General features: G+C 44.3%; 1 long non-coding RNA gene across 1 annotated transcript; it reads left to right on the forward strand.

Annotated features, from left to right (window-relative positions):
• The first annotated feature begins 8,000 nt into the window (after positions 1-8,000).
• LOC122690849 lies at positions 8,001-11,257 on the forward strand. Its single transcript, XR_006340121.1, has 2 exons — positions 8,001-8,172; positions 10,909-11,257. It is a non-coding gene; the product is annotated as an uncharacterized LOC122690849 (long non-coding RNA).
• The last annotated feature ends 2,563 nt before the right edge of the window (positions 11,258-13,820 follow it).

A 13,820-nucleotide genomic window follows, 5' to 3' on the forward strand; every position in this document is an offset into this window, starting at 1 on the left:
CCAATTAATGATACCTGCACTGGGGGTGCTGGCCATAGATTTAAGTTTTCTCTTAGGGTCATTTAAACTCAATCAGAGTGATGAGCTAAGTCTCTATTAAAAAAATTAACCTCTCATCTATGAAAAGGTAAAGTCCCACAATTATGGGGTGGATCTACGTGGTTAATATCAGGCTATGGTCATTTAAAAGCTCCTCTATGTTGAGAAGTGTTAAATCATACTAAAACTGATCAACCTGGTACTCATGAGACAAGCCTGGGTGCTTTCTGAACTATGTCTATTATTACCCTTAGAGAGGGTGATTGGTATGGAACTCAGTGGATTTGTGGAACTAATTTATGGCCTTCACATCTACAGGGATGGATATGAAGGTGTAGCCTGGGATTCCCATGAATTTAAGGTCATACATGATAATGAATTAGAGGTAACCCTAACCAATCTACCATTGGTATGATCGCAATGGGTCAAAATGTGTATTCTACTGGTATGACCATTTAGCAGCTTGCGTGTGTGTGTGTGTGCGTGTGCCTTCAATGGGGTTGGAGGATGTAATTGACCATATCTATGCCTTAACAACTTTCATAAGCTTTAAGTGATAGTAATTGGGCTATTAGCTTATTTTTATTATTATTAGATTTTTTCCATTTATTTTTATTTGTTGGAGGCTAATTACTTTACAGTATTGTAGTGGTTTTTGTCATACACTGACATGAATCAGCCATGGATTTACATGTGTTCCCCCTCCCAAGCCCCCCTCCTGCCTCCCTCTCCATTCCATCCCTCTGGGTCTTCCCAGTGCACCAGCCCTGAGCACTTGTCTCATGCATCCATCCTGGGCTGATGATCCGTTTCACCCTTGATAGTATACTTGTTTCAATGCTGTTCTCTCAGAACATCCCACCCTCGCCTTCTCCCACAGAGTCTAAAATTCTGTTCTGTACATCTGTGTTTCTTTTTCTGTTTTGCATATAGGGTTATCATTACCATCTTTTTAAATTCCATATATACGCGTTAGTATACTGTATTGGTCTTTATCTTTATGCTTTACTTCACTCTGTATAATGGGCTCCAGTTTCATCCATCTCATTAGAACTGATTCAAATGAATTCTTTTAATGCTTTAGCTCTACACCTAAAGCAACTAGAGAAGGAAGAAATGAAGAACCCCAGGGTTAGTAGAAGGAAAGAAATCTTAAAAATTAGGGCAGAAATAAATGCAAAAGAAACAAAAGAGACCATAGCAAAAATCAACAAAACTAAAAGCTGGTTTTTTGAAAAGATAAAGAAAATTGACAAACCATTAGCAAGACTCATTAAGAAACAAAGGGAGAAGAACCAAATCAACAAAATTAGAAATGAGAACGGAGAGATCACAACAGACAACACTGAAATGTAAAGGATCATAAGAGATTACTACCAGCAGCTCTATGCCAATAAAATGGACAACTTGGAAGAAATGGACAAATTCCTAGAAAAGGATAACTTTCCAAAACTGAACCAGGAAGAAATAGAAGATCTTAACAGACCCATCACAAGCACGGAAATCGAAACTATAATCAGAAATCTTCCAGCAAACAAAAGCCCAGGACCAGATGGCTTCACAGCTGAATTCTACCAAAAATTTAGGGAAGACCTAACACCTATCTTACTCCAACTCTTCCAGAAAATTGCAGAAGTTAACTTTCCAAACTCATTCTATGAGGCCAACATCACCCTAATTCCAAAACCAAAGATGCCACAAAAAAAGAAAACTACAGGCCAATATCACTGATGAACATCGATGTAAAAATCCTTATTAGCCTATTGAATTCTGAGATCTCTATGATGAGAAAGGCATTGCTACACAACTGCAAGGCCCTTGACACCTTATAGGATCTCACAGGGATATCTGTGCTATAATTCAATCTGAATGCCAGATTTTCATACCTGGTACATCCTTTAATGTAACACATTTGAACCACATGAAAAATCAGATTTCTGCTTTAAGTGACCCATTCCCTAGTCTTGACGATCTTTAAAAAAAAAAAACAAAAACTGGTGTAGGCGGCTCATGGCTAAAATATTTACTTTTAATTCCACTATATCATTTGTATTTTGTTTCAAAAGATTCTTATTGTATTACCAAGTGTGTGACTGAGCCTCCAATGAAAATGATGACTAGACTTGAAGCAGCTGATCAAATGTATAGCTCAATATATGATGAATGATTTTAATAGTGTAACTCTAGGTATGAAAAGTGGAGAAGGCAATGGCACCCCACTCCAGTACTCTTGCCTGGAAAATCCCATGGACGGAGGAGCCTGGTAGGCTGTGGTCCATGGGGTCGCTAAGAGTTAGACAGGACTGAGCAACTTCACTTTCAATTTTCACGTTCATGCATTGGAAAAGGAAATTGCAACCCACTCCAGTGTTCTTGCTTGGAGAATCCCAGGGATGGGGGAGCCTGGTGGGCTATCATCTATGGGGTCGCACAGAGCTGGACATGACTGAAGCAACTGAGCAGCAGCAGCAGCAGGTATGAAAAGATGCAACAAGAGGGAATACTTTCCTGGACCATAACTAGAAGACAGGTGTCCAGAGATCTTTGACTATTAAGACCTAGTCCAGTAATAGCACATTGAGTGTCTTGTCAACAAAAACCTTCTCCAGAACTGGGAACGAGCCTTCCCAGCAATGCGGGACAACGTGGTCATGAAATGCCTCCCAAAGTATGGTCGGATTTATGACCACAAGGGGGCCGTGTCAACTGCAAACTGGCACTTTCCAAGAGCATTGCCAATGACTGAACAACAAAGGCATTTGCCATCTGCCTCTAAGGAGATTGAACCCCATGCTGCTTTAGCTGTTGACCTTCAGCAACCCCTGAGGGAGTGTAGAGTGGAGTGAGGCACTCTGTGCTTCAGGGAATCTGATGGGAAAGGTCTTTAAATAGTTGGATGTTTTTAGGAACAGATTTTATGATCTCAATCCTTGCATCTCCTCATATCTAGAGAAGCACTAAATCCATTCATGGTGATATCAGATCCTCATGACTAACAAAAATCCTTTTGTAAAATGAGTGCTTCATGGTATTGAACTCCCCCTTCACCAACATCTTATATATTGACTTTCCCCCACTGCCGCTCTGGAGCAGTCTCTCAGAGCTGTCTGAGATGCTGCCTCCTGGGCTGCAGTCCTCATGTTGCCCCAAATAAACTTAACTCAACAACTCTCAAGCTGTACATCTTGTTTTAGCCAACAGTTCATTAACAGGTAGGACAGTGAGGGATCTTTAATTCATTCTCACTTACTCACCATTTGGGCAAGAGCATTCTCTACTGGATCCCCAGAAGTGTTCTCATATTCTATAACTGGGCTTGTGTGGGCCCTTATCTTTCATCTTCCAGAAATCCCTGTCTCTGTCATCCTCCCACCCTTGTCTCCAAAGCTGTCAAGCACTGTGCAGGATCTGAGATTTTATCCTACTTACAAATGAACAAGTTAACCTGCTGTATATACATGTTTCATGGATGCTGAAAGAAGACACAAGGCTATAGAATCAGACAAAGCACTTTATTACGCACTGAAAAAGTAGAAGCAGAGTGTTCCTGTGATGCTTGTGCCAGCCTCATGCACCCAAGTCCCATGGGGTGATGCCAAGGGTCCATCATGGGTGCCTGCACACACAGTGGACTGTGTTCCAAGAGGAAATGCTGAGTTTGGCAGATTCACTGCTTTCTTTTTTAAACGTTTTATTCATTCATTTGGCTGAGTCAGTTCTTAGTTGTGGCATGCGGGATCTTCATTACACCATGTGGAATGTTTTGTTGTGGCACATGGACTCTCTAGTTGTGGTGCACAGGCTCCGGAGTTACGGGGCACAGGCTCAGTGGCTCCGTGGCATGTGGGATCTTAGTTCCCTGACCAGGGATTGAAAGCATTTCCCCTGCAGTGGAAGGCTGATTCTTAACCACTGAACCACCAGGGAAGTCCCTTGTTTCTTTCACAATAAGTAGGAGCAAGCCTGTTCCTTATTGGGGTGAGTCAGCACATCCTTCAGGGTGAGAGATGGCCAGGGGAAAGCATGGTTAGGGCCTCACCCAGCAAAGAACGTGCAGGGACATACACGGCCCACGGTGAATTGTCTCTCACAACAGATACAGACCAAGAGAAAATACTGCAAATCACATATCTGGCAAAGCACTCACTCAAAATATTATAAAGAACTCTCAATACAACAGTACAACAATGCAATTTACATGTGAGCAAAAGACTCAAACAGATACTTCACAAAGAGGAATATACGATGGAGAATAAGCACATGAAAAGATGTTGAACATGTTTCCTTTAGAGGTTCAACAATTCCCATGCAAAGTCAGCCCTCTATGAGATACCTCTATGGAGAAGATGGTCATCATCTCACTGTAGCCTCACATAGCAGAGAGCAGCGAGGGAAAGCCAGCACTCTCCTATCTCTTCTTATAAGGGCACTAATCCCATACAAAGGGCTCCCCTCTCATGACTTAATTACCCTCCAAAGGCCCCACCTCTTAATACCAGACAGTGGGGATTAGGGATTCAGTATGTACATTTTGGGGAGACACACAGAAAAAAGTCCACAGCAGCACCTGTTATAATGGCTGAAATTAAAAATACGGACACTACCAAATGCTGGTGAGAACAACCAGAACTATCACATATTGCTGGGGGAATGCAAAATGATAGAGCCACTCAGGAAAACAGTTTGGTGGTTTCTTATAGAGTTAACCATACACTTACCACATGGCTTCCCAGCTGGCGCTAGTGGTAAAGAACCACTAGCAATGCTAGCAATGTCTCAATGCAGGAGACATAAGAGGCCCAGGTTCACTCCCTGGGTTGGAAGATCCCCTGGAGAAGGAAATGGCAACCCACTCCAGTATTCTTGCCTGGAGAATCCCATGGACAGAGGAGCCTGGCAGTCTACTGTCCATAGGGTTGCAAATAGTTGGACACGACTGAAGCAGCTTAGCAGGCATGCGCCACATGACTCATCAATCCCACTTCTAGGTATTTACCCAAGTGAACTGAAAACGTGTGTTCCCACCAAAACTTGTACACACATATAGCAGCTCAATTCATCATTGCCAGAAACTAGAAACAACTCAAATATCATTCAGCCAGTGAAAGGATAAGCAAACACTGGCACTTTCATACACTGAGATGCAGCAATAAAAAGGAATGAATTCTTGATATACTGAACAAGTTGCATGAACTGCAAAGCTGTGCTGAGTGAAAGAAGCTAGTCACTACAGTTGCATACTACATGATTCCACTTATATGACTTTCTTGAAAAGACAGAACTAGACTTATGGAGAGATCAGTGGGTGCCAGAGTATATTGCCGGGGGAGGGTATCAATATAAAGCGATTGAAGAAGGAAGTTCTTTGGGGAGTGATACAGCTACTGTAAAAAAAAAAAAAAAACTATTAAAACCCATAGAACTGTATGCCCTCCTCCCTCGCTAAACTCCCTGCTTTTCCTAGCTTCCCTTGTTGCTAAGCTCTAGACACATAACTTAGGTTCTGCCAATCTGATGCCAGTGATTTCTAAGTTCTCCCTTGCCTATCCACCAGAGTTGGTCCAAGAAGCCGAACCTAGAGTCTGTTCCACTATCTTTCCCACAGATTATAACCTCATATATCTCTAATACGTATTTGCTAATTTAAACTAGTTGAGTGGATTCTGTTGTGTAAAAGCAAGAATGATTATTAACGTATTTATGTATGACTGATTGTACTGTGCAATTCCGGCCCATGGTCTGCTTCTTGAACATACCATTTAACCGTGATAATCAGTGATTAAACATGGGAAGCCAGCCTTTTCAGAGAGGATCATTTGGACGTCCTTTTAAAATGGCTAGAGGAGGAGCTGTGAATGCTTGCATGCCAAGTACTCCATAACAATTCCTTAGCACCTGGAATGGTGAAATATTGATTCCAGGTAGATTGGTCAGTTGACTGCAAAGAAGGTTCCAACAATTCCTTCCATTGCTAGACGTGCAGCCCTTGGCACTGGGACTATGCCAGTCGTTCCATCAAGAAGTAGAGTCTGTTTCTCTAGGCTCTTGAATCTGAGCTGGTCTGTGACTTGGCCTTGACCTACAGAATGTGGTGCTGGTGGTGGTGTGGATACTGCAGGAGTTCTGAGCCTAGTCAAGGAGGCTCTTGGAACCTTGAAACCTCCATATCTGGAAGCCTGGAAGCTTAAATCTCCTGGAGAACTCTGAAATATATAGACTCCTGAGCCACTCTGCAAGCAGAGCTCCTGAGCACGAGTGCAGGAAGCTATGTCTACCCCACCCACAACTCCATCCCCACCCCAAAAGCTAGCCTGGAAAATACTGACATGTTATCTGCATGTGACACAAAAGACCGATAGCTCTTGACCCTATCCTCTCCAAGGCTGGCAGTGGGGACAGTAACGGAGTTTTCCAGGAGGGTAGAGCAAAATCCCTGAGTGCTATATGGGCATATATTAATGTACACCATCCACAAGCTGTCCTCAGGACAGCAGGGCACAGAGGAAGGAGCATCTGGGCTCTCTCCAATACACATTTTGCAGGCTGTCCACTGTTTTCTAAATTCTTGCTCCCTGTCAAAGTTGTCTTGCCGGTTCACTCTCACCAGAACAGAACTTTGTTTTGTGTGCATGAGTAGACAGAACTGAGAGGAAAGAGAGAGTCCACCCTGCGGGTGGCTCAGGCCCTGCTCTCCCATCCCACATGAGGCAGTTCCATGCATCTTGGCCTATGAGATCCCCTCTGCTCTATCGTGTGGGCTTGTGATTGGCGTCACATACCACTGAAGCCTTGTGGTCTGCTGATAAAGGTGCTCTCCTCGACCAAACTCTAGCTAGTCTCCTCTGAGCCCTCTTCTCACTTAAGCCTCGAACTTGGTCAATAAAGATGTGAACAAATACTAAAATAGTTTGTAACAGCTCAGGGTCTCCTCCCAAGGATGACCTTAGTCCCCTTCAACATGCCTGTGTTAGAAAACTCAAGGCTGCCAAAATAAGTTACTGTTACTTCCAGGCAACAGCAGAACATAGGATCCCTTTCTCCCAGGTTCTGTGGAAGGGGAGGACCTACGTATTGACAGGCACCAGTCAATAAACCCAGATGGGTTTCACACTGACTCCCTTCAAACAACTTTCCACTTTTTGTAATTTTTCACTTTCCTGACTCTACTGAACCTTCACTTACACCCTTCCTTGTTCCTTCATTTTCCCTTTAAAAACACCCAGTCACTTCTGTACAAATCAAAGGTCACGCTGGAATATTCTCTGTGTTGCAATATTATGTTACTGATTAAAATCTGTCCTGACCACTTTAGTGTCTGGCTTTGTTTATCTTTGACACTACCACCAACGGCAACATGTATCCAAATCTTCTAGATGCTACTGTGTTATTCAGATGGCAAGTCCCAAAGGAAAAAGAGTGAGGAAAAATGACTGCACTTGCTGCGTTTTGGGGATGAAATTTTAGCCTTGTTTTGCTTCTCACCCAACACAATTATTTCTTTTGATGTCGCCTTGAAGTTGTTTTGCAGCAAGGAAAGAAAAAAAAATTACAGGTGTGAAAATACATGTTGTCCACCAATACTTTTACAGACCAAATGCCAGTCTAAGATGACAGAACTGATCCTAAATATGATGAATTGCTGAAGACATTAGAAGGTTAAGTTAACCCTCCGGAACTCACCTTGTGTCCTGGCTACTCAGGAATTCAGGAAAAGAGCAGTGAGAAGAAAGGTAGTAAGGGAAGAATTTTGGAGGACAAAGGCTTCCTCATTTCACGTTTTCTAAAAGAAGACTGCGCACTATCATTAGAGATTTTCACTCTTGAAGCCTCGACTCTGTGACTCCGCTTAAGGATGGTGGAAGGGTCCAGGGCTTCTGCTCAGGGACACGGGCTGATTGCTTCTGCAAGGTCCTTATCACAAGCAGCGGTTTATCCTGGTGTACTCCCACGGCGCACGCGCCCCCACGGCGCACGCGCCCCCACGGCGCACGCGCCCCCACGGCGCACGCGCCCCCACGGCGGCTAACCTTGCAGTGGAGCGGAGAGAACGTCCCTTAACAGGGTCTGCTGCATTAGTATCTGCTTTCCTGGTGAAATAGGGAACAGGCAGGCCACCTCTTAGTGCAAGGCCAGGTGAGCATTTCAGTTGCCAGCCCAGACAGAATGGCGGGGCTTTGAATTTGTCCTTTTCAAAATGTAGGATATGGGGTGGTTAGGGGAGCAAGGAAAGGGAGGGGGGTTTTTTGTTTGTTTTTTTCATGCAGATGGCCTTTTCTTCCTCAGGGGGATAGACAGAGCTTATGGTAGACAGATTACCTTATTGGTAATTCCAGACATGTTGATTAAGATCACGTTTCTGGGAGAAATTGAAACAAAAGTTGGATCATGTATTAAATCTAGTTTTGGGTTCACGACCTTTTGGGCTTCCCTGATAGCTCGATTGGTAAAGAACCTGCCTGCGATGCAGGAGACACAAGAGATGTGGGTTCGATACCTGGGTTGGGAAGACCCCCTGGAGTAGGAAATGGCAACCCACTCCAGTATTGTTGCCTGGGAAATCCCAGGGACAGAGAAGTCTGGCTGGCTACCGTGCATGGGGTAGTGAAGAGTCAGCCACGACTGAGCAGCTGAGCACAGCTCATCTCCTTAGAACCGGAGACTGGGGAGAGTGGCATGGTATCTGTCTTACCCCCTTCTGGGTTCTCGTGTGTACCAGGTATGACAGTGAATCAGTGCTCAGTAAATGTGTCTTTTACACTTGATTGACAAGGCACAGTTTAAAACACCTGTGAAGAAATATGTTGCCCGTCAAACTGGCAAAGACTTCAAAAGATAGGACCAGTGTTGCCAATGACAAGATCACAGCAGCATTCTCTCACACTTCCAGAGAGAGTAGAGTTGTCTTTCTGGAAAGCAACTTGGCAATAGGTGTCCAAACCTAAAAGGATTGGTTGGCTTGCCCTTGAGCCAGCAATACCTCTTCTGGTCATTGATCCCCTAAACTAAAGGGCTTATCAGTGGTATTGAAGGGAGAGCAGAGCTTGCCACACCAGAATATGCCTGTTTGGCATATTGATCATTAGGGGCTGGTTATTTCTGAGATGTTACAGACAGAGGAGAAGCTCTGAAAACCAAGTAGAAGTTACTCTTTGATAAGATACCTTTACACTTCTAAGGGAAACCTCCATTTGTAAGGGTGTCTCCTGCTCTCAGAAAGGGGGGGTGGGGGATGGATGACTTTATCTCCTGAAACTCTTTATCAGTGGAGGAAGACTTAAGTTTGCATTGCAACTTTACCCTCATTTACTATTTCTTTCTTGGTTCCCTCCCCTAACCGCCCCCCACCCCCAACACCTGCTTTTGTCTTTAGCTGGAGATGGTACTTAATGTGGTAGTTTGGGCCATTTGGGTGAGTTCCTCAGGTTTCCTAGGTCTCTCCAGTGTATACAGGAGGTATCTATGTTTTTAAACTTGTTTTGCTCCTGTGTATTTGTCTTTTATCATGGAGGGGAGGGGGGAGTCTCAGTCAAGAATCTAGAAGGGCAGAGGGAACTTTCTTTGTCCTCTCTACTGTATGCATAGAAATTGAACCTCTGTGAAGTATACTGTCCGTGTGTTTTGCAATAATTAAATATTAGAAAGTAATGCCATAGAAGAATAAATAACACCTTGGAAAGATCTTTACAAGATTTTATTTCAACGTAGAAGCCAGAGAGTGTGTGGATAAATGTTACATTGACGTTTTATTTATGTTTAAGTAGATGGGAAAAATAATGTAGGCAAAATGCCGTTAAGCTCTGAATGGTTATCTGACATACAAGGTGTCAGATGGTTTTTATTTTCTACTATTGGTCTCTCTACATTTTCCAAATGTCCCCCACTTTTATAATGAGGCAATTAGAATTAAATAGAGCATCGTTGCCCCCTGGTGGTTTCTTCAGTAATGGTCCTTAGTCTGAGGAAGGAATATTGTATCCACTCAGACAGAAGAGCAGATACCTAACTGCAGGCTTTATTCCCAAGGCAGAACTTTCAAACTTCCCAAATCTTTTGCTAGGACAAGTGGTTGTGTCCTAGAGGAGCAGTGCTGTGAAACTCACAACAGAGTTTCATATTGTCCATATTGTTCATATTGTGGGGACTAGATGCTCTCAGCTGCCAGGAGACAGACACAGCAGGAGCAGGGAGAGAGAAATCGGTTCTGGGATCAGCGGGGCACTGGAAGCAGAGCCTTTGCCATCAGAAGGCTAAAGAGGGCAGGCCATTGGAGTTGGGGTGGCGGCCTTGGGGTTGGAGGGGTGGGGACCCATGAAAGTGGGAGTCCAGGGCAGAATGGATTTGGTGACTGTCTGTGGGGGATCAAGAAGAGGGTGGGCACGAAGAGCACTCGGGGTGAGTGAGGGGTGGCAGTGTGGCCTGCAGGGGGACCAAAGGGAGCAGAATACGGGCAAGGTTAAGAGATCTGGGCTGGGCCTGTGACCCCTGAATCTAGCCAGACAGCCTCTTCTGGCCCACGACCTTCCTTGTCATGATGTCAGGGCACCCTCCCTGCATTTCTTAGGGGTTCAGCTTTTACTAGGATCCCCAGAGGGAGAGGAAAAATTCCAAAAACAATGGTTTTCAAACTTTCTGTGAGTCATGATTTCAGGGATCCCTTTCAACCCAACTCCTACTACACAGTTTCATGTGAAGGGCCTGGAACACCCCATAGCATTGATATACCGTTCCACAAACTGCTTCTCTTATTTGCTGTTTTGCCATGACTGGAACCATGAGGAGTTTTTATTTTGTTTTGCTGAATGTGATTCTGACTGACCCCTTTCTCTCCAACCTCCGGGCCCATGGATGTGTGTCTATTTTTGTTTTTAGGCTCATTGCTGCTCATATCTGCCTGTTGGAGAACTTCTGTGGTCACTGCAGCTCACCTGATGGAAGGCTTTTGTCACCGAAGTAGGGAGGGCATCTGGTTTGGCACCTCCAGGAAGCCACCCTGATTGCCGGATTTCCAGGCTTCTCCTATGTGTAAATCATCAATCAACACGACATGACAATTAAGAAGGAAAAGACACTCTTGAGTGAGAGATAGCAGAAACAAATGGCAAAACCAAATCTCCAAAGCCCTCAGATACTGGAGATGTCTGCTTTCGTTTGAATAAGAAATGTATTCTTCCACGCATTTTGTAGACCTAGAAAGTAAAATTGATCTCTTCGGTATGTATTTTTTGACTTAGTTTTTAAAAAAACACTGATTTATTTCTTTGCCTGCACTGGGTCTTAGTTATAGCACAGAGGATCTTTGACCTTTTTTGCGGCATCTGGGTCTTTGTTATGGCATGTGGGATCTAGTTCCCTCGCCAGGAATGGAACCTGAGCCCCTGCGTTGTGAGCTTGGAGTCTTGGCCCCTGGAGCACCAGGGACGTCCTGCTTTGGTATATTTAAAGAAACTAGAAGAACTGGAAACACAACCAAGGAATAGAGGGCTACCCCAAATGACCAGGTTTCTTCTTTCTCTCCTCTCGCTGACCAATTCAGTCCAAAAGCTATTAGCGGGGGCCAAGCAATGTAGCTGTTTGTGTTGGAGGAGCTTTTGTGATCCTATATTATGTGGTGTCAGCTGAGGCCAGGGTGAGAAGAGCATCCACGTGGGGGATAGTGTCCGGGGCCTGATGTGGGCTGTTAAGGGTCCAGATGAATTCAGGAGAGCAATTCCAGGGGCAGGGGGTGCTTAGTAGCAGTTGGCCCAGCTTTTTAGAACCTGAGAGGATGTTGAGGATATTCATACAGGGAGGTCTGGCACGATGTTTCAGGATCTGATGACAGTAAGGAGGACAGCTGCATGGGATGGCAAGTAACTTGTAGGTTGATTTGTGTCCTACAAAATTTCAGATATCCAAGTCTGCTGTAGGCTTAGGGATTGTGTCTCCCCAAAGTTCACATGTGCAATCCTAACCCCACAATGTCATGGTCTGTGGAAATAGGGTCTTTGGGAGGTGATTAGGTCATGAGGATGGAGCCTTCATCAATGAGATGAGTGCCCTTAATTCTGTACTGGGATTGGCAAAACATATCCTGGTTCCTGCCTCATTTTCCTAGAGTCAAAGGAGACATGGGCCTTTACGTGCTCTACAGATACACCTGTCACTAACTCTGGAATATGTTTGGAAAAAGATAGTAACCAAGCATGGTGAAGAAGGCTTTCAGTAGCAAATGGTGGGGGGTTGGATCTTGGCAAAAAATGTGAGAGTCTAAAAGAGATGACGACAGTCTGTGTGGGAGCAGCTCTGGCCAGAGTGTCTGAGCTTGGGTGCAGTGAGATGGGCGTCCACAGGGAAGGGTGAAATCAGCCTGGACTGTCAGAGCGTACATGGGGTGAGCTGAGGGTGGCAAAGGCAGCACTTAAAATCTTTTTAAAATGTGTTGGAACCTCACACTGAGAACTATAAACAGTACTGAAATGGAGGAAATGTATTCATGTATTTTTTTTAATTTATATAGTCTTTTTTAATACATATTTTTTTTAATTTATTTGATTGTGCAGGGCCTTAGTTGTAGTTTGCGGCATTTTCCATCTTTTTGCAGCATGTGGGATGTTTATTTGAGGCATGTAGGAACTAATTCCCTGACCGGGTATTGAACCTGAGCGCCTTGCATTGGGAGCGTGGAGTCTTAACCACTGGACCATCAGGGAAGTCCCATTATATAGTTGTGATGCTTTGACATCTGGGGCCTTGCTGACACTGGAGGGACTGCCCCTCCCAGGGTTGTTCAATTCCTAGAGAGAGTCAAGAACTCACCTGTGAGCATACCTTTCAAAAGCCAGTCAACCAATTGAAAGGCCATAGCCCCAGTCACTACTGATCTCCTCTACTGGGCTGTCAGACTTCAGGCCACTGTCCACCTGCCCTAATCACACCAGGGCCAGGTACTAGACAACTAGGGACAGCCCCTATGACCCAGAGCCCACTAAAATTATTCAGACTAGCCATGTTCAGTCTGCTTACCTGCCTCACCAGTAGAAACCCCAATAAAGGTTCTTGCTCCCCATTTACCTGCTCCCTTTGCCTCCTGACCAACCCAGGGCCTTCCTCGTGTGGTTCCTCATGAGGTGCTCCCTCCTCTTGGGAACTGCTACAAACTGTCTTTTCAATGGCAGTCATCTCCTAATCTGTTGGCCTTACCATACCTGAATAATAGTAAACCTATGTTAAAAAACAAGACCTAAATTAAATGGATACATATGCCAGAATCATGAACTGGAAGGCTCCATATTGTGAAGCTAGCTGTTCTCCCAAAATAAATACATAGAGGCAACACAATCCCAATGAAACCCTCAGCAGTTTATGCATACGTGTGCATGAAAATTAATATGTTATTTCTGAAATTTATATGGAAAGGCAAAGGCCAGGAATGACCAGGACAATTATGTCCTGGATGGCTTATACCAGGAGATACCAAGACCTATTATAAAGCTACTATAGTTAACTAAGTAGTGTATTTGTATGAGGATAGACCTTTTAACCAACAGAACTGAACAGAGATTCCAGGAACAAACCCACATAGATAATCTGATTTGTGATATTACAGGACTCTAAAGAAAGGAGGAACCTGGTGGGCTGCCTTCTATGGGGTCACACAGAGTCGGACACGACTCAAGTGACTTAGCAGCAGCAGCAGCAGCAGCAAAGAACGGATGTCTTTTTCCAGTCAGTGGTACTGGGTAAATGTGGCAGTCCCCAGCCTTTTTGGCACCAGGGATTGGCTTCGTTGAAAACAATTTTTC

The sequence above is a fragment of the Cervus elaphus genome, chromosome X (genome assembly GCF_910594005.1).
Source record: "Cervus elaphus chromosome X, mCerEla1.1, whole genome shotgun sequence".
Lineage (NCBI taxonomy): Eukaryota > Metazoa > Chordata > Mammalia > Artiodactyla > Cervidae > Cervus > Cervus elaphus.